This window comes from Ambystoma mexicanum, chromosome 7q (assembly GCF_040938575.1).
Source record: "Ambystoma mexicanum isolate Mex_15411 chromosome 7q, UKY_AmexF1_1, whole genome shotgun sequence".
Taxonomy (NCBI): Eukaryota; Metazoa; Chordata; class Amphibia; order Caudata; family Ambystomatidae; genus Ambystoma; species Ambystoma mexicanum.
This window is the reverse complement of record NC_090941.1, coordinates 878,133,508-878,160,923: the sequence shown is the minus strand read 5'-3', so window position 1 is coordinate 878,160,923 and position 27,416 is coordinate 878,133,508. Positions and strand designations below refer to the sequence as shown.

Here is a 27,416-nt window from a genome sequence, read left to right as displayed (position 1 = left end):
TGTTTGTAACTATCTCTGCTGTAAGTGATGTGTATACCAACACAAAAGAACTTTGTAACCTTTACTGCTACCTGTGTGACATAACTATGTAACTGTATGTGTATACAATGACTGTAAACTCTTGTGCTACAAGAAACCTCTGTAACCGATTTTGTAAGCAAAAAGGGCCTATATGCTCCTGGGCTACGTGTTGTAGGATATTTTGCGTAAATTTGGGGTGTAGTGGTATTTTCTTACTGCTAAAAGATAAGTGGTAATTTGGTAATACTTATCCTTGCGTTGCGATTGGGTTTGGCCTCATATCATTCTGGTGACCATACTTTGTTGCATTACATTGTAGAATCTAGTAATATGTACTACTGGCAGTATTTTGTGGTAATAGATTATTTAGTGGTGAGCACAGTTTTTCTTCCCTACTTTATAACCCCATCATACACAAAACTTTCCTTACTATTATAATACTTCTAGTGTTCTATAGAGAGCCTTGGACCTACATCCAAAAAAAAAAACACTTTTACATAGAGTGTCATATACCATCTGTGGCTGGTATCACTAGTTTATCTACACCAGTGATCTGTGCCCATAGGCATTGCTGGCTCATGGACATCCAGCAATATATATATATATATATATATATATATATATATATATATATATATATATATATATATATATATATATTAGAATCCCCCAACCAAAATGCTAGGGGAACACACACACACACACACACACACTTATTTTATAACAGCTTCTTCTGTTTGTTATTCTATCTACATGGGCACATTTATAAATGTACTACCAAAAATGTTTTATCTTCCCTGTGTCACAAATGCTATTCCAAATGCAATAAATATAACGGTTCTCCCTACTTGACCTTTTTACAGACCCTACATAGTCTATTTACAAATCTAACCATGGAAGGGTTACCCCTCTTTTCATTAGTGGAGCTCTATGCATTGGTGAGTCGGGTTTAAATTGGGCACATACTAAACACCCCCTAGTATAAAATTCTACATCTTGGGACATATGTGGCCAGTAAGCATAATCTTTCAATATCTCTAATGTTTTTTGTGAACCTCTGTGTCCTGCAGTTATTGTATTATGTGCATGGTGTAGCATTAGCCCTCGGAATGAAAGGGGTACCACCCACTTTATTTGTCCTGTTATAGATTCTCTAATCATGAGTCCATCCTGTAGTCTGATTCGTTTTTTATTCTTTGTGCCTTAATCAGGTCTTGATCTGGTGTTTCATAACTCCATTGCACTACTGAGTGTTCTACCTCTTTTGGAGCCTTAGAGTGTGTAACTGCATCAATCTGTATTTCACCAAGTAAGTGTTCGATAGGTAGCAACTCTCCCGTCACAGCCCAAAATTTGGCCAAATGATCTGCCTTATCATTTCCCTCCTTATCTTCTCCTGGAGTTTTAAATGTCCACAAATTTTCCTCCAATATATTGTTAAATCATTCTCTGACACTAGTTTGTCTATGGCCTGTATATTTTTTCCATGTTTGAGGGGCTTTTTGTTGTACGCAATCATGCCTCTTGCTTTCCAGCCAGGCAAATATTCCACAAAGCTATTTCGTTCATAATCAGAATTAGTCACCAGGACAATTTCACTACATTTATTATCAACTGCAGTAGTAATTGCTTTATAAATGGCTGCCAATTCCGCTAAATGACTGTTCCTAGCCCCAATTCTCATCTCTATACTGGGAATGCCTTCACATTTCAACCAGACCTTTCCTATTCCTGATACCAATTGTTTGTTACTGTCATTTTCAATGTGAAAAGCACAACCGTCAACATATACAGTTGGAAAACCCTTGCATGTCTTTTCATCAAAAGCTTTGTGTGGTGATTACTCCTGTAAACTAGATTCCACTTCTACTTCATTTGATACATGTTCAACTGCACAGTCATGTAGATCCGCCAATCCTTGAGCAACTAGACTCTTTTTATTTTGGCCACACCTCACTTCTACAGGAAAGCCTTGCAATGCCAGATTCTGTATTTCTGGACTTTGCTAGGTTGCCTGACCTAATCCTTTTACTCTCTAAAAACTACAATGGTTGATGATTTGTTTCAATAATTACCTTTTCTCCTTGAACAATGCAGCAGAAATGCTGTAATGCCCACACAGTGGTCAAAAGGGCCCTTTCACATTCACTGAATTTAATTTCATCTTGGGAAAATGCCTTACTTGCATAAGCAATGGTTTTGTGATTCAAATCATGTTTTTGCGATAACACTGATGAGATACAATGTTCAGAGAAACCTATTTCTATAAATAAATCCCTGTTCTTTATGGGGTATGCTAAACATGGTGCCTTTATTAGACATTCCTTTAATTTAGCCACTGCCTCGGATTGTTCTTTTTCCCATTTCCAGGGTGTATTCAACTTCAGTAGTTTAGTCAATGGTTGAGTAATTTCAGCATACTTTTCAATAAACTTCCTGTTACATCCCATCATTCCTAACACACGTTTTAAACCTTTCACATTTCTAGAGTCTTTTAATTTCTGTATGGGCTCTACCTTTTTCTTTTGTGGGTTTAGTTCATGTTCAGTCACTTCATGGCCTAGAAAATGTACCTTTTTCTTGCACCATTGTGCTTTCTGTAAAGATACCTTGGCACCCGTCTTTTGCAATTGGCCAAGAACATGTCTAATTTCATCAAAATTACTTTTTAAGCTCTCATTTTTTATCAGGACATCATCCACATAAATTATGGTTCCTCTTTCCGCTGCATCAGGCATAGCCTTTCTCAAAAATATACCAAAATCACTCCCACTATTGACATACCCGAATGGTGCTCTAACCCATGCGTATTGGGTCTCAAATGAAAATGATAACAAATTCTGAATATCCTCTGCCAATGGCAGACACCAATATCCAGATGTGAGATTTATGTAGTAAACACCTTTGAGCCATGCACCTGAGCAAGGCCTTGATCAATGAATGGCATTGGCCATCTGGACACCGGCACGCTATTATTTAATTCTCTCAAATCTGCACACAGGTGCCATTGACCATTTGGCTTTAACACACCCAAAATAGGATAGTTGGATGTGCTATGAATGGGCCTGATAATTCTTCGAGACTCCAAGTTTTTATTATCTCTGCCAACGACTCTAAACATGCCAGTGGTAACCGGTACTGTGGTAACCGGTACAAATACTGGATTTCTATTACATCCCTCCGGTAATGTGGCAACATGTAAATTAGTTAGGCGGCAATCATATGCATCTTTAGCAAAGACATCTTTAAATTCCATAAATATTTTTCTCAATTCATTATTATCTTCATCACTACCGCATGCATCTGCTAACAAAAAATGCTCCTCTACCATTTTTGAGAATTCTGGGAAATCTTCCAGTGGAGGGATCTCTGTGTTTTCTTCCAACTGTGTGGCTGTGTCTATCTGTAAAGTTGCCACTTTTAAATATTTTGGCATATCAGCTTCCACTTCAATGTGCTGATTTTCTGTTTCATTTTCATTTAAGTCAAACATTATTTAATCCTCTTGGTGACAGCACACTGTCTCATTTGAATCATAAGGGTACACAGATTGAATTTTAAAGATCCCTTTGGGCTGAGAATCCAGATATTCTGGCAATACATCCCCTGCATCTACATACCTTTCAGGGATATTTCCAATTACAATGTTATTGACATCTGCAGTATAATGTGATTTTTGTATGGCCATTCCTAATTAAGAATTTTCCTCTAAATGAATATCCTGATGTCCTTTATTATTTACCATAATCTTGACAGATCCTTCTCCAACATCTGTCAATGGGGTGTATTCATAATCCAGGCCTTGTTGCTTCATTGACTCATTTAAACACACAAATGCATCAGCATCTTTCATTTGCTGTCCATTCTTGCACTTTAGCGTTATTGCAACCTGATTGGTGAATGCAGGAATAATAGTATCTTTTCTCGCCTGTAATTCAATTGCATATGGGACCAGTTGTGCGCAATGATAAGCCTTTATTTTGTCTTCAAATTCAGGTGCAGGCCCACCTAGCCGTGACCATATTTTTTGATTAAGGACATCTAACACCATACACATTCTGTGCATGATATCATTGCCCATGTAAAAGTCATTTTGTGTTCCACTCACTATCCACACGTTATGGTAAATTGTCTTCTGCCCAATATTAATCTTTAGCATGCATCTGCCTGCAATTCGGTTTTCAAAGTCTGGACTGTCCAACCCGGAGACATATTGGTTTTTAATTCTAAACTTTGGAATCTCCTCCCTCTACATTATTTTCTGTAGTACTTTCTCATTAATAAAGCTTGTTTCCTGTTCAAGCGCTAAGGTGGCTTTTATCACTTTAGAATGGTCATTTATACCAATGTGAACCCATGGTTGCTCATCTTCCATGTGCATTTCAGCAAGAGTGGTAATGTTTTTTTCTGTGTGTGTTTCAGTAGTAATATCCTGTTTGCATTTCTTCTCTTTTAAATAGAAGCGCAATGTGTGCTCATCTATTTCAGTTTGCCATTTTTTCTTAGGGTCTAAATAAATCTGCACAGATTGTCTTTCATTTTGAATTTTATCTTGACACATCAAAATGACAGTAACCATAGGTATACAGCTATTCTGGAGGTATACCTCCACTGCATCATTCGTTTTGGCAATGGTGTGGCATTCATTTATACTGCTGTTTTGTGATTTTATTTTCTTAGCTCACAATTTTTTTTTGGTTAAGGACCATAATACTCCATTCACCACATATATGAGATCTATGAGAGGAGACAATCTTTTCAGGTAGTCTGTCCCTATCAGAAATTGAATTTCACAAACAGATGTGATCAACACTTCTTGTTTCATTCTGTGTTTTCCTACCTTCATGTCAACTTCGGTAACACCTATAATAGGCACCTCCTCACCGTTAAAATTATGCACAGGACCTTCACTTTGCCTCACTGTGATCTGCTTCTGTGGAGATCTCCCTTCATTGATACTTTTTACCAATTCTTAAGACATAATTGTGGCCTGTGCGCTGGTGTCAATCATCGCAAATGTATTGCATTTCTCTTCCACAGTGATGGGAGCATAATACCTGTCTTCAACTTCCTCTAATAAACATAAAAGGTGCGAATTCTTACTGATTTCAGGACTCACCTTTCTCATGCCCTTTTCACATTTTGCTAGGCACATTGGTAAATAGAAAGACATTTTTCCCTCCTTTCTGTCCATTTCTGTGTCAGAGACTTTATTCATTTCCCCACATTCAGATGTCTTTTGGAGTGTGGCCACTGTTCGCCCTTTCATCTGGGGATCATCAGAGTTCCCACTACAATCCTCCAACTGAACATGTGTAAAAACATCACTTGTTAATTTGTCATTTTCCAACTGTGCATTTGTGGTTATTTAGTATGGTATCTAGTATGGTACCAGTCTTTTTAACTTCTTCAAAAATACGGGCCTCAAATTACTCTTCAGGTGATTGATCTGTACCCTCATTTTGGGTATTTAGTCTTTCTGTCTGTGTTTGGTTAGTATTTTGATTGTCCAGGTTAGGGTTTCCAGCATTCCCCACGTATTCCCTGTTCACTTGTATTACCTGTGTATGAGCTGCCTTTCTTGAACCTGTCGCTTTGTTCTTTTGGATATTCATGTTTTTCTTTTTCATTTGTGCAAATTTCTACTGTTTGATTTAGCTCCAGATTAAACCAAACTTCTTTTTTAGATGTATTTGCACTTTCTGTCACATGTTCATTTGCTGGTACTTTCATTTTTAATTCATTAGGCATCTCAGAGTCATTATGCAAAATCACATTAAGGCAATCTGTTTTCTTAGCATTGCAAGTATCATTAATATTTAGTCACTTGTCAGAAACCACCTGGTCAGTGCTATGGCCCCCTTCTTTGATGACTGTCGTTGTGCTGTACAAAGCTTTCCTATTTGCTCAGCCAACATTTTCACTTGGGCCTCGGAAAACTGGAATCTTTCCATTTCTCTAGAATCTTCTTTCCGTGGCCTAGGTCGATATTGGATATTTTCCCCCTGATTGAATCTATTCTGATATCTCTCAGGAGAATGATTTCTGTTGGGACTGCTTCTGAACTCTTGATTCATATGTGGAGGGGCGCGGGATGCACCCATCCTTTGGTTGTAGTACCCTGGTGGTGGTGACTTATTGTATTGATGTGGAGCATAATTCATATTCTGCCTCATGTCCAGTCTTTCATTTTGTGGGTACTGTCCCCTATGCTGATTCCCATTTTCAGTAAATCGATACACATATCCTGATTACCATATATCATGGTGTTAGGGTCAAATCTGCTCTGTGTTCCCAATGTCTGGTAGAGACCATTATTTCTTTGATCCTGACTTTGTCTCTGATTATTGTTCATACCTGACAAATCAGGCCGATATCCTACCCGGGGCCTGTCTCCTAAGTACCTAGGGCTAATGTAACTCTCCCTATTACTAGGGTCATGTGATTGAAACATTGGTGCAGGGAGTGACGATCTCTGTTGATTACCCCTTTGTTCAGGTGTCAAATTATTTTTACCTGGACTTTGAGCGGACTCAAGAGAATGTTGGCTGATCTGATCTCCATCACTGTTGCTGAAGGTTCTTTAGATTTTGGTCTAGTGTCTTTCATTTTATCATTTTATCTACCCTGACAATAGAGTACTTCATATAGTTTTGCGCTTTGGTGTACAATCATTCAAGGGACTTGTCATGGTCAAATTCACGGACTAACTGTGATATGATGTCTTTCTGTAGCCCATAGAAGTAGGCCGTTTTAAAATCATTGGAATTGGGGTCAAAAGATACATCAAAACGAGAAAAAGCTCTTTTCAAGTCTTGCAAAAATTGGCGAGGTGATGTATTTGGCCCTGCAGTAATTGTGTAAGCAACCTTTTTTGTCTCTTTTAATTCATAGGAAAGGAGAAAAGTGACGTCTAATCTCTTTTTCAAACTCTGCCCATGTCATATTCTGCTGTTCATTTAATCCTCTTATGATACTGGCTGTGGGAGCATCTAAAGGTAAGTGTTAATGTTGCCTGCATTGTTCCTTAGGTATCTGGAGGGCTTTAAATATATCATGCACCGCTTCTAAGTGGTCCTCTATGCAGCACTTCCCTCCTTTTTTAAATGGTTTGATCAGAGCTTTGATGGATTTCATTATCTTTATGGGGCTACTCATTGCTATGCAAGGAATTGCACTACTTTGTGATTCAACTCTGGTTTCAGGTGTATGGGATTGGTGGCAGCCCCCAATGGGTGTATCACATCCCCCAAGGGCGCTGCAACCAAGTTCAGTCACCGGCCCAATCACTGGGGCACTAGCTCTTTGGGTAGAAATAGAATTCACCTCAACTCCATTGAATGTGGTGCCCTGCCGTCTATCCTGGGACCCGGAAATGCATATTTGCTGTTCCAAATCCTTGCACTTTTTAAGCAGCCTATCTGCCTCCTTATGCAAATAGTTGTTTTCATCACTCATCTTATTAATTACCTCCTGCATATCGCCCATTTGCATTTGGCATTCATTTAATTCTTTGTTTCTCTTGTCTCTTTCTTGAAACATTTTAACCATTTCCTGTTCAGCATTTTGGAGATCGCTTTCTTTCTCAAAATTTTCTTTTTGTAAACCCTGCCTTTCCAAAACAACTTCATCTTTGTCTTGTTTAATATGATCTACCAACGCTCTCAAATGTTTCAATTCTTGTTCACTATCCTCAAACTGCTTCTTGCTTTGAGACGATTGAGTGTCAAGATCTCTATATTTTGACTGCATGTCTTTTTGACATACCTCCAATTCTGCTCTTAACATTTCCTCTTTTTCACTTGCTCCATCCGGATAAGCTTTTAACCTGCTAATCAGCTTGGTATCATTTTCTTGCATTCGCAGGGATCTATTTAGGATAAACTTTGTCTTGGCACATAGCCGTATCAGACAATCTTTCTCTGCATGTTTATCAGCTGCATTTAATAGTCTCAAAAGGCAGACCTGAATTATGCTGCCTTCTGCAAAATTCTGTCTAATGGTTCTTTATGTACTTCACCATAAATGCGGTCATGCCATTCTGTGGCATTATTTGATGGCCATGTCCCATGTGCATATAACTTTGCCTCCAGATATTGCATTAGCTCTGGGAATGTGGCTTCCATTTGAGAGATTCTGAAATTCACTTTTAGTGTCACACTGCTATTATGAAAAGCGTTCCCTCTAATGAACGTATGGTAGTGTGAGACACACTTGCCATGCCCAGTAGGTGCTCTATAATCACTTTCCTGGCCAACGCACCATATCTGTAGGATATTTTGTGTACATTTGGGGTTTGGCTGTATTTTCTTACTGCTAAAAGATAAGCAGTAATTTGGTAATACTTATCCTTGCGTTTAGATTGGGTTTGGCCTTATATCATTCTGGTGACCATACTTTGTTGCATTATATTGGAGAATCTAGTAATATGTACTTCTGGCGATATTTTGTGGTAATAGATTATTTAGTGGTGAGCATAGTTTTCCTTCCCTACTTTATAACCCCATCATACACAAAACTTTCCTTACTATTATAATACTCCTAGTGATCTATAGAGAGCCTCGGACTTACATCCAAAAAAAAAAACACTTTTACATACAGTGTCATATACCATCTGTGGCTGGTATCACAGGCTTATCTACACCAGTGATCTATGCCCATAGGCATTGCTGGCTCATGGACCTCCAGCAATATATATATATATATATATATTAGAATCCCCAAACAACATGCAAGGGGAACACACACACTTATTTTATAACAGAGTATTCTGTTTGTTATTCTATCTACATGGGCAAATTGATAAATGAACTGCCAAAAAAAATGAATCTTCCTGTGTCACAAATGCTATTCCAAATGCAATAGGAAGAAAAAAAAAACGTTCTACATGACCTGCTTTTGTATATTGTTTGTTTTGTAAATAAATGCAGTTCACAATAAACATCTTACCATGTACTTTGCATCGTTATCTGTAACAAAAGAGAAGAGAAAATAAATACAGAGACAGAGCAAAATTCACTTTGTAACATTATAACATGACGAATTAAATGCAGGGGATTTCTTTTGGCTACTCTGCCTAAATGATATTTTTAGATTGCTCATTCATACGACATTACACAGTGACCTCACTCAAATGTCTGCTTACCCGAAGGATTTGTAGCTCTCTCCCACACACAACCTTCCTTCACTCACCTCAGAAGGGCAGCCCCAGTCAACAAACTGCTCCTGTTAATCTTGAATGTTTGGAATGCGCAGCAAGAACAGAGGGATCTCCAGCAAGTGCTGAGTGGGCCAGGTACATCTGTCTCCGAGCCCAGTCATCCCAAACTAATTTCTCTCTGACAGTCTTCCCCTCAGCAGGGCTCTGCACCTACCCACTTTGCCTACGCAACCTATCTGCAGAGCTTTGCTCCAATCAGGTTGAAAGGCAGCATCACCCTTAACTTTTGTACAATAGGATCTTTGCTCAGGGAGCAACTGTTTCAACTTGTATTTCCTTTCGCGCATATTTTCTGCTTGCTGCAAACACAGAAAGAGAAAGAAAAAAATAATTCCAGTGCACGTTTGAAAAACAAATTTCAAAATATGTATTTTCACCTCATTTTGTACATGGGACTACATTATATTGTTAATGAGTTAGGACTGTGATTAGTAATTGTTAATTAAATCAGTCAGTTATATAACTAATGTAGTCTCCTATGCATGAGGTATTCCAGAGAAGAGAAAAAAAATGGGTGCACTTTTACTCTTTGCAGCTTCACATTAAGCTTGTTTTGCTGCATTATAAATCCTGTACCTTGCATGCCTCCAGCCACATATCCACATGTTATACTGGCAACATAAAACTGGCTATATGTGTGTGCCACATTATTGCTGGCAACAAAATGCCATCACATTCAGTGAAGCGCTACACACTCCAAGGCACTACAAATACTATAAAGCGCTATATATATTACTACAGTGTGCTATATAAATGACTACATGAATAAATAAAATGGGAACCACTGCCTGGGCTCTTGGACCAACAGAGGGTCTTCTAATGCAGGGGCAGAATGAAATGGTTAAGTGAGTGAAAGGTCAAACAATCAGTGAGCATTACCCTAGTTATTCTTTTTTGTATATTAGTAATCAGCAAGCAGTGCCAGAAAGGCAATGTTAAAAACATTATTTAGCGGCAGAACTATAGGCTGATTTAAACATCCAATTTAAATGAGTGTGTTTATATCATTGGCTTCGGTGTCTAAGGTAGCTCGGACCAAGAAGGTGTTTGAGCACTGAACACGCTAGCCAACTGAACACCAAAAGAATTAAGGATAGTGGTGATAATTGTCCAGCCATTTTGCATCAAAGGAGTATTCAGGGAAAACTCAGGTGGGAGGGGGCAATTGGAAAGTAGATCAATACATTATATGAACATTGTGCTACACTTTTGAATAGTTCATTCGCATATGGTCTAATTCGCAGAAGAGTTTTATAATGGCACAAACCCATTGGAAAAAACTCTATGAATTTAGCCCATAATCTCAGATGGAGTTAGTTTATTACTGTGGTGACTAGTCCAAAAAGTTGGAAAGATAACATAACAAGGGGGCAGCACTTTGAAATCATATCAATGAATGTTGAGCGTTATACTGCCATCGGTTGCTTGGGATAGTTGTCTGTGTGTCAGCCACAGTCAAACACACAGTACTCTCCGCCCAACACACAACTGTTAAAGATAATGTTACAGTACTACTCATCTCTGCTAAAACGTGTTTTTTTTTCCTATAATGTAATGTCATCTTTACCTAGGGTATACTTTACAGTTTAGCATATGATCACAGAGCCCATTACTGTAATCAGTTGCTTATGAGATAATTGCGTGTCAACACACCTTGCTTGTCAGACCATTTTAATGCAGCATTGGCATAGCAGGTGTCAGAGACCCATGACCTATATTTGGTTCTCATGCCAGAAATTGCCAATTTATTGACATAGCCAAACATCCCACAGTACTCCCCATCCAACAAATTACACCAGTCAATGACAATCTTACACTATGAGTAAATTCTGCCTAAGCAATTGTTATTCTTGTGAAAAATAATGGAGTATTAACATGCAATTTTCTGACAATGGTCTTCCTCATTCCCAAAAAGATGGCCTTGCTTCCAGGCCTAACGAAGGCAGTTAAACATAATGTAAATCTAACATAATATAATTAACATATCCTAACATGTGAATCAATTGAAGAATTAGTATTTTAGACACAATTGTATTGCAGCCCAATTTTAGGGAGGATTCTCTCAACCCTCGAAGGACACTGTTATGTATTGCGCTTAGGGTGATGTTATGGAATGTTGTGATGGAACTTGGAGGTGGGATTCTGATGTGGAATGAACGGTGGTGAGAAGAGCAGTTGGAGGAAGATATGTACCAGGATGGTTGGGGGTCTGTATTATCCTTGTAACTTAGTAATAAATGCTAAGTGAATAACATCAAGATGTGGAGACTCGTCATTACAGATACCATCCCAATCCTAGGCAATTGGGCTCCTTTGATTTCCTTGGCTCAACCAGCTGTAGTAATGGTGCAACAGTCAAAGGTGAACAATCATAAGAGGAGTGGATAGACAAGAATAGGCGACGAGACAATATTATATTGAAGTGCGGAATGTCAACACAGAGATTTTATGAAAATTACTTTATATCTCATTAAAGGTGAAGGATATTGGTGCAGGATACAGGTAAATGATGCAGTTTAGAAAAGCATGTAGAATGGTACATTAGTGATCTCCTCATGACAGGAGAGTGTGACTTCACACTCCTAATCCCACAAGATATACATACAGCAGATTTTAGGGTTCCACACTAACAGCACCAATTGCAGACTATGTTTCGTGTGGGGCCACTCAGTATATGTACATTTGCCTCTTTGTTGTTGGCGTCCGTTCAGTAACCATGATAAGCAAGGTGTCTTAGGGCATAGTGTTTCAAGTGCTCACTGAGGTTGTAGATCAGTGCTCTTCCATGGCTAGCAAATATAGGCCTCATGCTCTGTCTGTTGCAAGTATTCACTGTGACCCATCCTCCCAACACTTTTTGTCTCATCTGCTCACAGTCAAGTAAAGAGAGAGAGACATATTTAGCTTTTGTCTCTCTCTTTGGTTGATAGGTCAATACAAGTCAGGGTCTACAGATTCCAGCAAACCTCTGCCATCAGAACCGTTCTTGGAAAACTGCAGCAACCAGCAGAGCTTCCTCGTGATTGCTGTTCAGTTTAGCATATTTTGTGTTTCCAGACAAGACAAGGTAACGATGTAGAGTAGTGTGTTAGATAAACATTTGGGGTGAAGTCGGAAAAAACATCAATAGGAAACCAAGTCACTTTGTGGCTGCTACTACCACTGCCACTGACTCTGCTGCTTGTATTAACCTTCTCAACATTCGAAAATGTGTTCCTTTTTTTCTGACCATTCTATACAAACTCTAATCTCCACTCTCATGATCAGCAAACTTGATTACTGCTCAAGCCTACTCAATGCCTTCCTCTCTACTCCTGTCTCCCTCTATACAAAGTCCTCAACTTTGCTACCCACACTCTCTTCAACCAACCCAGATCCTTCTCTATTTCTACCTACCGAGAACATGCTGGTTGGTTCTCTGCGCACAAATGTTCTCTTTTCAAGTTCCTTCTATTTTACAAAGCTATAAATGGTCTTGCTCCTCAGCACCTTCGGCACCTATCTGATTGTATCTCGGTTTAATCACCATCTCATTCTTTATTTATTTGTGCATTTTGTTTATATGAAATCAAACTCTGGCATGAATAACACACAATTTAATACATCAATAAGCATCAATATATGAACAGTTTCCAACATTTCATAGAATTCAAATTCATAATATACACACAAGCTAAAACAATTGACACAAGAATAAATCAGTACAACCAATCTAAAATGGATTAAGAGAATATAAAACAGTCACTCAAAGGAGTAATTAGTTGCTATAATAAAATATAAAAATAAAATAGTCCAATGAAATCTCACAAATAGCAGATAAAATGCAACGAGCCTCCCTTCACTTTTAGTAGGTGGCAGCAGTAATGACATTAGACTCCGCCCCAAAAATAGTTGCACAGAATGGGTCTACCTCAATTGTCGAAGAAACATTAATAAAAATGAGAATAGCACTTCAATTAAGGCCTTCTTAATTTTTGACATTGGGTGAGGATATGATGTGCAGTTTCTATTGACATACCGCGTAGTCAGCAGAGTCTTTCATCATAGGGTTGATTAGTCCATCTACCCGTGCATTCACGTGTAGGCAAAATGCCAAATTGTAAATTCATAATAAATCTGCGAATTTGGGTAGAACATAGTTTCCTTAGATAGGAACATGGTCTACTTTTACAAAACCTCTATGTGCTATAGAGTGCATATGTCCTCTGTTTAGCTAAATTAACTATATTATTTGAAATATCATAAAGTTTATTTTTATCTTTTAATAATAAGTGAGTGTTGGGTGCATGCAGGAAATCCTCCATATCAACACCAATATTTTTCAAATGAGCCACAGTAGTGCAATAGAGCTCTTTCAAAAAAGGGTTTGAACAGACTTGATGATATTGAGTTGCAAGAAAGTGGTTGAGAGTATTAGCCGGGGCAAGAGTGAAGAGTGGATATTAAAATATAGCTTACACCGCCACATAAGCCACAGTGATCGAATAGACATAACACCCATTTCACATCATAGCACTTCCATAGGAACTGACTAAGGGACACCCAAAATAGAACGGAGGAGCCTGCCCAAAAGTAGTTCAAGCCAAGTCATTTTATTTTCAGGCAATACACAGTGGCATGATGATCCTACAATAGACAACAAGGAGACCTTCAATGTTATCACCTCCTTTATACATTTCCTAATTATCAGCCATTTCTTCTGAGTCTTTGACGTAAAGTATTCACTGTAGTAGTCAAGAGTTGGGCTAGAAGTAACAGGAAAGCCCAAATAAGTATAACTACTAACGATTTCAACAGTTTCTTTACCTATAGGCTTGGGGAACGGTACTTTCTTTGATGTATTACCGATAACAAGAATTTTAGCTTTGGATGCATTAGTCTTAAGATGATTTTTTCTGCATATGAAAGCAGAGCATCAAGGGAACACTGTTGCCCAATTGGCGTCAGATCAAGCAAAATAGCAAAAGGAGAAAAGTTATGGGCCAAATTATTCACCAATATCCAAAACTTACAAATTATAAAGCAGTGGGGCAAGAACAGACCCCTGCTTAAGACAAGGTTTGGTTATAAGAGAAGTGGTCTCACCTTGCTGCTTAATTTGCACTACTACAGTAGTGTCACTGTGGAGAGCAATAAAAAAATGAAGGATATACTCATCAATCCCGCAAATATGCAATTTCTGCCATAATAGAGGGCGGGATACAGTATCAAACGCTTTGGAAAAGTCAACAATGCAGAGGTTAATGTTTTGATGAGTGATACTGCGAACAGCAGTGAATATAAATTGTAACACAGAAATATTATTTAGAGTACTGTGACCCCTACGAAACCCTGTCTTTTTCCCCAGTTTTGAATCATGTGCTAAGAAGGACGACGATAAATCCTGTACGGGGCCCATGATGACAGTATTTGCCATTTCATCCCCTTCCTTGATTGCGACTATCGGAAGAGGGAGCATCGCGGGCACCTTACTTCAGCAAACAGTTTGGGAAGCTTGATCACATAGCTTCATTTGTATGTTCGTTTGAGACACATTGTCTCGCTTAGATGCCTGAGACCAGACACAAGGCTTAACAGTCTCATCTGTTTGTGATGCCATGTTCACTCTGGGAGGTTGAGAATCCAGCACGAAGTTGCTCAGCAAGTTTACCAATATGCCAGAATCAAAAGGACTGGTGCATAGGATTAGCTCTTGTGCTCTGCTGGCCATAAGGCCTGGTCATTGAACAAGCGCTGATGACTCTGGTTGCGAATCTCCAATACTATGTTCTTGGCTATAGAATGTTCAGACCCTTCCAAGGAGGAGAAAACAGCCGGAGTAAGGACTGGCTCCATGATGTCTCCATCGTCAATTCCAAGAGGGCTCTCCTGATATACGGGTAGTGCCTGCTCCAGGATCAGTGGTGGATTATGGCGATCTTGAAATAGGCATTTACTAGCAGCGACAACCTTGTCTACTTTATGCTTTTCTGGCTCCGGGAGGCTGCCTTGCTGCCTCTGTCTCCTTCGGGAACTAAGCGCCAGGACCTCTGAGACACGGTCTCTGGTCGCCATAGGAGATGAGGCCACTGAACCCATGGGACCAATTTCAAATAAACTACCCCTCACCTTGTCACGAAGCCCAGGGGTAGGATATTCACGCTCTTGGTTTTTAGCTGGTAGTCTCCACCCCCCCCCTTTTTGCCGGTGGCCATGGTCACAGCTGTACACTTCAGGAGAGGTAATCAGCCCCTAGCTTCCAAGGAAGCCTGTCACCTGGAAAGGCCCTAGTGAATCACTCCAGACTCACATTAAAAAGGACGCCCCACTAGGCTCAGGATCCAACAATCACTGGTGGCATCACAAGCAGCAGCAAGCAGCAGCTCTCTCTCTCAGGGAGAGCTTTTGTATACAAAAAAGAATAAAGGAAGGATGTTCCTAATATGTTGGTGCCTCTGGAAAAAGTGTAGATCTTAAGTTTCACGGGCAACCAAGGACTGGGTCCCCACCTCTCTAATAGCCCCCAGCCTCTGGCCTAGAGCGAGGTCGCCCATGGCTTGTAGGAGGATTGAATAGGTCAGCAGAATTCCGGTGCTGAGCTCCGAGCTTCACGTTACCATGCTGGAGAACAAAGGAATACCTGGAGGTCCCTGGAGCTGCTAGCGTCTGCGGCTAGCATGTGTGGTTTCGAAAAAGGGACCTAACACAATGTCAGGCAGGCAGCCGCATGGCCACAGGAGGTCACCGCTGCCTTCTACGCTCTCCTCAACGCTCTCAATAAGATTTTCCAATATTTCCATTAGCATTTTGTGTTATGCTGATCAGAATAATATGGCGTTCATTCCCCATTCCCGGGACTGGAACGGGGGTGATGTCCCAGCAACCCAAGTTATCTGCCCAAGCAAAGCAAGGGCAGATAATGCGGGTTCCGGACCGTTATCCCCCGTTTCAGCAACTGCAATGGAGGATGAAGACCATTAGCACCCCAGGTTCCCAGAGCAGTAACCCGGGGTGCTAAACAAAAATAAGCATTTTTCTTGCTACACCAGGACGCCTGCGGCATCCCACTCTAGGAGGGAACATTCTTGCCCAAGGTGGCCACCATGGAAAGGGAAGGCGAGGATCTGTACAGATTCCCTCTTCCATTTCCATGGCAGTCTACAGAAGGCGAACAGAGAACCCTATGACAATATTGCCACAAGCACATTTTTCCCCCCTTTCAAACCTATCCCACTTTCGAATAACTTTATCACATAGCCGGTCCCAGGTGGACAGGGCCACTTTATACCCATTTGTCATCCCTCGTCTTCATGGCCAGTAGCCAGATTGTCTGGGTCATGACCATATGCCATAACTCGGACAATGTGGCCAGTGCCCATGGCCACACTCTATACCTTAGTCACCAAAAGTATATCACTATTTTTTGTAACTACATTATGGCACCCAGTTAAATAAAACACAGGCACATTTGCAAAACCATGCTTTACGGTCCTTGCCAATGCTCCTTACATGAGTTTCAACATGTACGTAAATACAATAGTCATATAACCTAGCCCCAACTTGACAAAACTCATTAGGTCTTTACACAAGCATTCAAGGGTGGGTCTATAATGTTTCTGGAACCTTTTGTCCACGTTCGTCAAACGGCAACAAAGTTATAAGCCATTTAAAAATGTTGAGACCCCCCTCTAATTCAGCCCCCTCTTAACAACATCCCACCAAACTTTACCAAAACATTTATAGTTAGATCTAAAATGTTTTTGCAATCTTTTGTGTAGATTCGTCCAATGGCACCACATTGTAAGCCTTTACAATATTTTGGGACCCTCCCCCTCTAATATTTCCCCCTCTTGACAGAATCTGAGCAAACTTTGCAAAACCATTCAGAATCAGGTCTGGAATAGAATTCCGAACTTTCATGCAGTTTCATTGAGTGATGCCAAAGTTATAAGCCATCCAACAACTGCTTTTCATCAACCCTGTAATGGAGAAATCGGCATGGATGCCCCAAAAATCTGAAGTATCTGCAGACATCACAGGACCGTACGTGAACATCCGGACTGTTTGCGGACTTCATGGGTAAAAAACAACTGTTTTTTGGCTTCTTTCAGCCATATCCCATTCCATCCTCATCACCCCTCATCTCCAAAGATATTGTTTGATAAGTTTGACATGTGCAATGTTGTGTTTTTAAATTTGTTTTTGCCGCAATGTCCATGGACCCCGGCCGTTGTCCGTGAATCCAACATGGTGGGCATTTCCAAAAATCTGACACACTTCATGCTTTTCACCATACAATCGGTGGCCGTGCTGATGTCCGCTGACATCTCGTCGCCCTCTAGGCCAATCGGTGTCTGTCCGTGGACCAAACAGGGAAGTGAGTCCACGGAACAAACCCAGATATCACTCTTTTTACCTGCTTTTAACCCGTTTTAAAGAAAACTACTGTATCGATTTACATCAAATATACAAAAGCTTGCCTTTGGTACCAAGCCGCAGCTCCTGCCCAAAATTTGGTTAAAATCCGTCCAGCGGTTTAGGCTGTAGGTGTGAGCAGAAATTGTTTCCATTGCGTCTATGTAAAAAAATATTGGGACACCCCCCTATAACTTTGCCCCTCCTTGAGGAAACCTCACCAATATTTCCCAAAAAATTCAGAGCGTGCCATATACCAAAGTTTGGTAAGGATACATCCAGGGGGAACGAAGTTATAAGCCACCCAAAAAGTGCTCTTCCTTTGAGTTGAGCAACTTAACCATAACTACACACCCGCTATGGCAGGCCATGTTATATATACATATTTTTTCTCAGTTTATGTTTTGTTTTGTTCCTGGTATATGTCCCACTTTTTTACACCACATAAACTGGCTCACCACTAGTTCTCATCATTGTGCTATAGTACAGGCACCCTTCCGCCATCTGTGAAACGTTATTGTAAGTAATGTCAGATCAATATTGACATCTCAGTTCTTCAAATAAATACAAATAAAAACCCAAAAAATAAATAAACCTGACAAGACGCTAGCTCCCCTTATTTTTTAGCATTGCTTTGTTTTGCTCCTTTAAAAATGTACTATGGTCTAGGTGATACAGTAGTTAATTTGTTCATGCATGCTTTGTATTGGCTTTTCATTTCCTTAACCAGCAGAACCGCTTGAAGTCCTGTGCTGGGACTTGAGCTCCACCAAGGTACTCAAAGGGGCATCAAAGCTGATATACAGAACCTCTGGCTAACTTCTGTTTTGGAGTTAGTCAGATTTTTCAAATTGTTTTTGCAGAAATAGCTATTTTGCTAAATTTATTTTATACAATATTACCATTTTAACACAAAAACCAGGGAGGTGCCCACAAACCGCTTTCCACCCCCACCCACTCCATTTCTACATACATTACCTAACCTTACCATCTACTTTGTGGCAAAAAAATACAGGAAAGCATCAATTCGGTGAAACTGCTATTTGGCAAAAATGGGTTATACCTCTGTTTCTGAATAGCTGAATTTGGTCACTGTAAGAGTTCAGGTCAAGTATTTTGGCACTATTTCAACAAAATACTACTGAACTCATATACCCGTACTGTCACCCACAGGAATTCACCAGATTATGGGGCCCATTCCAAATTTGGCTGCAAAACTGCAGCAATTCTTCCACCGCAGAGTTACCGTTACCACCATGGTGTGTTTTTCAATGTCTGCCATATCACAACATGGCGGGAGCACACACTCAGCATTGGCGGTAATGCTAAATCTGCCAATAATCAGCGGAATAACCGCTACTGCCGGGTTATTCAGCGCTAAATCCGTCAACGTAATTTCCGCTGACAGATATAACGTCATTGCAGGAAAAGGAAGTACTGTGGCAGCCATCTTCAAAATGCAATCCATATCAAATCTGCCTGTAGGAGTGCCATCCATTTCCAGACACCATCAAAATCATGTTTTCAGGGAAGGGCAAGTCTAAGGTCTCTGATATGAGTATGCAGAAACAAAAATGACCAAGAGCTCACAGCATTGGCGGAGCAGGTGGTGGCACACTCAGTTGAACTCTCTGGGGCCCAACACCGTAAGACCAGCTGCGCAAGAATGCTATCTGGGCAGACATCAGGGATAAGGTGGTGGCTGTAGGCCATATACCACGTGATGCCTAGGACATGAAAAAGAGGTGAAACAAGCTCAAGTAAAGATTTCACAGACTCATTTCAAACCACTGCAGGTATACTCTGCACAGGTAGAGGAACCGTTGAACCCCTACAGCTGACCCCATGGGAGGAGATGGTCAGCAGCATCCTCCACATGGTGGGCCTGGAGGGAGTGTGCTCAGTAGAGGTTAGAACCAGCAGCCAGGGAGAACCTGGTGACTACATGAGTGAATGATTAGCCCATTGTAGAACAACCCTGATGGTATGTACACATATACAAACTGCCATGCATCCAGGTGCCGTCAATCTCAACAATGCATGACCCAACCATGTGACACTTCAGGCCATAACAGCATGAGTCATTGAAGCCATTCCAAACAAACAGGATGACGAGGGCATGACGTAGGTAACTACCACCATTGAACTGCAAATAACAAGGGCTGACGCACATCTGCATTGCACATCACAACCACCACTTGCCTGCACACCGGTCACCTATGCACAGACAACACAGCAAGCATGATACCAAACATATAGCGCATGTCAAGCAAATAACACCACTGGACATGTGTCTCAGACTAATAACCATGTCAACTGACCAGAAGCTGCAAGGCCCACATAGAGACAGCCCTGCCCCTGTGCTCACGTCACCCTGTGGGTCAGTGATGCACACGACTGCATGGTCCAAGCAAGGCACGGCCCCACACCAACCAAATGCATGCACATCAATCAATGAAGTAAACTGCCATACTGTCACTCACATGAAGCAAACCCCCCTGGAGGCCTGCCTCCCTGTCTCCCCATAGTATACGCAACAGTACATGACAACTCACCATAGACATTTCTATCAAAGTATTGACGCACATGTTCATGCATCCCAAAAGGCACACAGGACACCCAGGAACACTCTGAAGGTGCTGGTACCTCTACAACAACAGCACCAACAGACACCACAATGGCCACACGGCATGCCTAGGCCAGGAGTGGGAGTGTACCCACCAAGAAAATATCCAAGGCCACTTGCACACCAGACACAACTGAATGGCCTACACAGGCTATAAGCGAGTCTGAAGCTCCTCCCGCAACATGGGAACCCTTCCACTAATGCTGGGTACACAGGAGAACCACACACTAGCATTAGTGCTGACAACAGTGAGCCATGGGATTGGCTGGAGTGAATGGAGAAACAGCAGGCAGAAAAGCATGCCATTACACAACAGAAATTGGGCCATTCACAGGCAATGTGAGATGTCATTCAGGGGGCCACAAGGCCGGTGTCCAGATCCATTGATTGGCTGTGCCGGAGTACAGTGCATAACGATGCAATCAACAGCCTCAACCGCTAGACGGTGAGGGAGCCTGCAGAACAGATGTCAGCTTCACCTGAGACCATGGCCAGGGGAATCAATGTGACAATGGAACACCACTGGGCAGTACGCAGTCAGTTTGGTGTGTCCTATCCTTACTGTGGGTCATTATCCAGCACGCAGCCCAGGAGCTCCCAGCACTTCACTTCATGTGCCATGCTCCCCTGGATGCACAAAAAGGGGAAAAAGGGAACTTCTACTGTGCAGCACATGGGGCAGACTAAGTTTCCTCAGCTCAAGCTACAAGCTCTTTATTTCATCTACTGCCTTAGAACCACCCCACAATTTACCAGCTTCATTGCTGCCGAACTTCCTCACCAGTCAAACCAACCTTGGTGGTTCATTGAGTCCTGACCATTGAACGCTGCATGAAGCTGCTCAAACCGAACTATGCATGCAGTCTCCAGCCTCTTGGTCATGGAATCAGCCGTCAAATGGATCCTGATAGCCATACTGATCGGCAGCCCCTCGAACACTCGATCAAACCCATCCAGTAAGAACCAAGAATTCAGTCACAGATATTTTTTCAATTGAAGCAACTTTCAAACTGATTGTGGTGGACCTCCAAATCTGCCCTTCTTCAAGCGTTGCCCTGGGAATGCGAGCTCCTGTTTCAACCCCTGCTCAAACATGTTCCACGTCTAGAGCAGCATGACCACTGCACTAAAACTTCATCTAACCACATGAACATTACCAAAAAACCTGGTTTGATGCTGTTGAACTGCCATGAACTCCAAGAAGGTATTGTTCACTTATGACTGCACCCCTGGTCCGGTTTAGTGTCTTAGAGACTGGTTAGGTCATTAATTCCCTTTCTGCCCCCAAGACCATATCATGTTAAAAAACATTGTGGTTTTCACTTGCAATTTATTTTCATTGTATGTATTGTGCATTTGTTAGGCGCTTATACAGTAAGTTAATTCTGTTTCAAAGTGCCTACAGGACAACAGGGAGGGAACATGGGATTGAAAAAACAATGAATATAGTGGAAGATAAAGACAAACCTACTATGCCTTGTGAGTATTCAGAACGTGCAAGTGCAGCAAGAAGAGGGGATGTGGGGGGTGGGCATAAGTGCTGGAATGTCCGTGCTCGTGGGTGAGCAGCAGATGAAGTGCAAAGTAAGGTAAGTGCTATGCGGCCTGGGGCCACATTGGGTAGAAAGTGCAAACCTACAGGATTGAGGCCGGTGGGTGCTGAGGCAAGTGCTGAGAGGTAGACAGAGGCTGGGGTGATTGGGTATGGGAGGTCAAGTCCCCGAGGGATACATAAGGGCCCTGGCCACCAATCACAGCAAATGTGATATTAGCAGAGATGGGATGAAGGGAAGGAGCAGGTGAAGAGGAAAAGTCTTCAGGAGATTCTGGAATTTCAGGAAGTCCTGCTCAAGACAGAGAGGGAGCCAGCTGAAGAAAGTGATCGGCCACGGCCCTCTGTTTAGTGGAATGCTTTCCACACAGAGAGTTGGTGCCAGAGAACTGCAGAGGTCTAGAGGGAGGGTATTTAGTAAGAGAATGTTGCAGATAGCATGGTCCCAGGCCCCAGACAGCCTTGTGGATTATGCACCCCTAATTCATGACCCAGAGTGGTACATCCTTCTATCTGTACATAGTCTGTGTTCTTTCCTCAGGTGTGGGTTTTGTATAGTCTTTTTCAATTTTGTTATTTTCGCAGATGGTGTGTTTCATTAAAGTAGAGCATTTTTTATAGAAACTTGATTGGACATTCCCTTTAGTTTGGACTGTTGTATTGTTGCTATTTTGGTTTCACATTCAGAACCCTCTTGAGAGCATAGCCTCCCCTCATCCCACATGGCCACAAAAGGCGAAGGAGGTATATCTCTGAACTGTGCCTGTTTTACCTTTATGATGGGGACCACAGTTGGTTTGTAGAAGTTTGTTGGCGTTGTGGGTGCTTTAGACACCACTCACCCTTTAATCCTGCAGAGCAGAAGCTATTTTGTCACAGTGACACATGCTGAGTTGGACGTTATTCACACTGACAAGTGTTGACAAAACATAGGGAAGCTACCACAAAGTGCACATTTACTACGCATGTCCTTATCTATTAGTGACTGCCAAGACTGTGAATTGCATTCCAGAAGCCCAGCGTTAATGGTTATCCTCGTCTTTTGACTCAACAGAATTCATCCAAAATATTAGGATTATATTACTGGGGTGAAGGCAACATCTTTGAAGTTGAATGCATGGTGCACAAAGCACAGGATGGTGCCTTGATCACACTCGGCCACTGTAAGCCAATGTTAGGTTGTATCTGCATGATCTTGGTAAAAAAGTGTACAGTGTGTGCAGCCAAGCCATCATATAGAAAGGAAGCCCAGAGAAGTCCCACTCACATGGTAGAGGGAGGAGAAAATGTGGATTACTAGAGCTTTGACATGATGCTTCTGGCAAGGTACACACATGTCTTCTTTAGAACCCACAGACGAAATATGTCAGCTATGATACCTTCCTTTTAACTCAAACGATAATACTGTTGGAAATAGAAAGGGGCTTGCCTTGGTGACGTTGGGATAGGCAAGAACACTTGGAAGTTGGCCAACCTATCATGAGGAATGTGTGAATACACCATTTCAGTTTCAAATGTGCTCAGTTTCAACATGTGTGTGCCCACCATTTTTAATTTCTGTTTGAAAAAAATGTTGTTATATGTTCATTGATTCATACAAACATTGAATACATGTTTCAATGCACCATTATACATCATACAATAAATATTAATAACATGTTAATTTATGAGCTACACAAAGTTTTTAAATATGTCTAAATACAAGATTGCACTACACAATTCGCCATCAATCAAAAAAGCAAAACCAATCAATCCTACTCATTCTCATTCATCATGTCTACTCCTTAAGTAACATGTTTTAAGATTAAAATGTTTACCAAGTGTTGCAGAGTTTTTCCTCCTCCACCTCCAACACAATTGCCCTATATCTATATCAGAGTGAATGTGATCACACTTCCTACAACTTACAACCTTTTATGAGTAAATGGTTCCAAGTTACTATTTGATTTTTGTGTCAACATAGTCTGCAATTGCATAGTGAGCAGTATTCCTCTCATGTATGTAAAGCATCGTGTGACCGTCTCTGTAGAACTGCAATCGTGTGTCTATAATATGTATAGCACATTGTCTGAAAAACTGCAAAATGAAGGGTACCAATGTTCCTTCTCACAGCACTCTACCTCCTCTTCTTACACTCCACTGAACCCTTTGTAATCCATTACATGTGACAATATGATATGGTGCAGAGAAAAGAAAAGAAAACAGGACTCTCTAATCCATACAGTAGTGATTCATGAGTCTACACATTATTAAACTTGGCTGACATCTGGGGAAATCCATGATAGGTACTAGTCGGAGAACGTGAAACACCAATAAAGTTGCAAAGTAAACTTGGAGATTGGCAAGCTGCAGAAATGTTTAAGTGGGTATATCTTTAGGAATGGCAAAGTCCATAGGTCTGTCTTGCCAAATGTAGGGGGTAAGCCTTGTTTGTCCTGAGCGGGTTTACAAAAAACTCCTACCCTCTACATATACGAACTTAGACCTATTGACTTTGGAAGTGCCTGGTATTAATGGGAACAAGCAGAGTTGGCACAATCTTTGCCCTGCTTGAATTTAGTTGCAAAGTAACCAGTGAACGATACTTCATCTTTGAAGAATCCCGCATCTTGCTGCATGGCCACCGCCATGAGGAATTCAACATATGGGATCTGAAGTCACGGGTGCTGCCTGTTGGGGTGAGGTGCTGGTGAGAGACAAAGAGCACAAGACAGATAGGGAGGAATAGAGTGAGAAATGACATACACACACAATCAGAGATAGATAAAAAAAGCGGGCAGACAAAGAAAGGGTGAGACCAGAGATAGAAAGAGAGGGAGGGAGAGACAAGTACATAGAGATAGACAAAAAGATTGTTATATAGGTTGTGACTGAGTCAGCAAAGAGAAAGACATCTGTAGCGAGTGAGAGAAAGTGTTGTGGTGAACACAGAGAGAGAGGGATGGCCAATATCAGGCACACACGCAGACAGAAGCAAACTCACTGGCAGAAAGAATGAGAAACTGAGAGATTGGGGACGATAGAAGGGGTAGCAATAGCGTGAGTGTGAAGGAAAGTGATACACATGGAATGTTTATAAAGTAACACAAAAACGATTACATAATTATGCATGAAAATAAACATACTTCAAATGGACGCATGAACGTCCTCACAGGCACATTGTGAAGGATTGCCATATGGCAATGGTGTAGGAGCCCTGGCTGTTTTATTTAAATATAAAATTATGCAGTCAATGCAGCCCAGGCCCCCTTCTCCACCAACTCAATGCCAAAGGTCTAGTAAACACCTGTATCGAGCTGGATCAATATCCTGATCTGCAGCTTCTGTTGTCCAACGTCACAGAGCAGGTACATGGCACATTTGCCCTCTTGACAGCTGCAGTGAGAACCAAAGTCACTACAACACAGGGACTGCATTTCAGATATGCACCTCTGATCCAGATCCCATAATTATGAGTGTACTGATCTGGTGGCATGTTATTCTTTAAATATTAGTCATACCTGAGTTAGGGGATGGTGGATGGTATTTCTCATAATGATCACAGCAACATCCAATTGATATCACATGTGTCAGCCCTGTGAACCCAGCTCGGATCTGGAATGGTTATGTGTATTACCCCCTGCCAGGCTGACCTTGCTGCTGTCAGCAAGACTGTAGCCTTGGGGGTTGCCTCTCTTTTTTTCCTTTGTGAGGGCAGGTAACACCCTCCCCAGAGAAACAGCTACTCCACAAGAAGCTGCCCAGGGAATAGGAATCAAAGGGCACACCCATTCACAAAAGGAATAGCCTCACACCAGGTTGACCAAAAGGGCCTTTTTATTCTATCGAGAACGGTAGGTGGAGGGGTTAGTGTAGACAGAGGACAGCTGGACGAAGGTTGCACCCACTTGTTTCTCTTTGTCTCTATCTTTCCTTCATGTCCCCTCAAATTCATGTAGCACAAAGCACTTTGGGTGTGACATTAGAAGGCAAGATTGCTTTTATCCAATCAACTGTAGACTTTTGTCTTTAAAATTAGTCCCCTGCTCCTGCTCACATTCACTTTAGAAAAAACCCTAAGGAGGAAATCTTTGGACCTCTCTTGGGAGAGTTGCCTTACTTGCAGAAGTACACCACCACTGAAGTGAAGACTGTGTGTTCAAGGACAAGGTAAGCTCTGTGCCTTACCTGCCCACAGCAAGAAGACATGAATCTCTGTCTTCCAGTTGCACTGCTGCACATGTATTCATTGTTGTGAAGTACCCCATAAAGAGTGCCCCAACCCACCTTGCTTTGGGAGCCAGAGAACTAGGACTACACTTGTCCCTGAAACCCCTGAAAGGGACTCAAAATACCTGAGAGCCAAGACAGCCGGGATACATTAATTCCTGCCTTCATACGGCTGCAAGCCATGTTTCAAGCCTTTTTGACTCATCACACCATTAGGACCCTCTAGAGCTGCCTTTGGCGCTCGCCAAACTATTTGCACTCAAACTGCATGGTCAAACATGTTCATTGCTGCAAGGCACTAGCTAAACCCATTGTTGCCTGTGCTGGAACTACCCGCTGTTTGTTGCACCTGCACCTGCCACCTTCAAAACATGCTCGCCCTGCCAGCAACTTCACTGCTGATTTTCATCATCTGTTAAACCACCCTGGTGGATCATCGAGCTCCGACCATCGGACACAACATCCAACCACACAAACTGAACTGTGCATCCAGGTTCCAGCATCTTTGCCATCTACTTGACCGTCAAGCCAACCCTGGTGGCCCTCACGATCCACAGCCCCTAGAGCGCTTTATCGAACTGGCCACATAGAACAGTGCACCCAGTCACTAGTATCTTCACAGTCAAACCAACCGTTGAACTGGACCTAGTTCTTGCCACACTGCAACAAGTTCCTGTTCAATCCTTGCTCAAAATGTTTCAGCATCTAAAACAATGTAACCACCACAGTCGAACTGCTTCAGAATTTACACATATCACTCAGTAGCCCAATTCGCCATTGTTGAACTGCCAAGAATGTACTATTGACCCATAACTGCCCCCATTGCCATTTTGGGCCAGTGTGACTAGTTAGGCCCCTTATGCCCCTTTTTCATCAAGGATATATCCTTTTATGAGAACACTGTGGTCACTGAATTGCCTTTCACCCCTGTATTCTTCCCCCCAGGGTTGCATTCTCTCTTTTCTTGCATATTCCTCGTTCTTTCCACAAGGGACAGTGTTGTACATTTTCTCTATTTCGTTTTTTTGCAAGTGGTCTGTTTAATTAAAGTACATTTCTAAAAACCTTGACTGGACATTCCCTTTATTTTGGACTTTTGAACTTTCCAGTTTGAGTTTTTTACTGAATCACATTCACACCTCTCTTGTAGAGATTAGTGCAATTGTGTAACACAACAGTGGTGGCTATAAAATTGTAAGATGTTCCTTTTCCATTAAATTATACATTAATAAATATCTTATTGATACACACCACCCTGATTCCTGGTCCATTGTGCCACGGGGTGTTTGCGGAGGTTGGGTGCGAGATGGGTTGGAGGCCTACTCAAATAAAAGAACCTGAGGTTTATTAAAAATATAAAACGCTTTATTGTATGCCACATTCATTGTCGGGGA

General features: G+C 41.5%; 1 protein-coding gene across 1 annotated transcript in view; it reads left to right on the top strand.

Moving 5' to 3' along the window:
• Positions 1-27,416, top strand: part of LOC138528089 (uncharacterized) — an 840,778-nt gene that overhangs the window by 431,889 nt on the left and 381,473 nt on the right. The gene's annotated exons all lie outside the window — the stretch shown is intronic.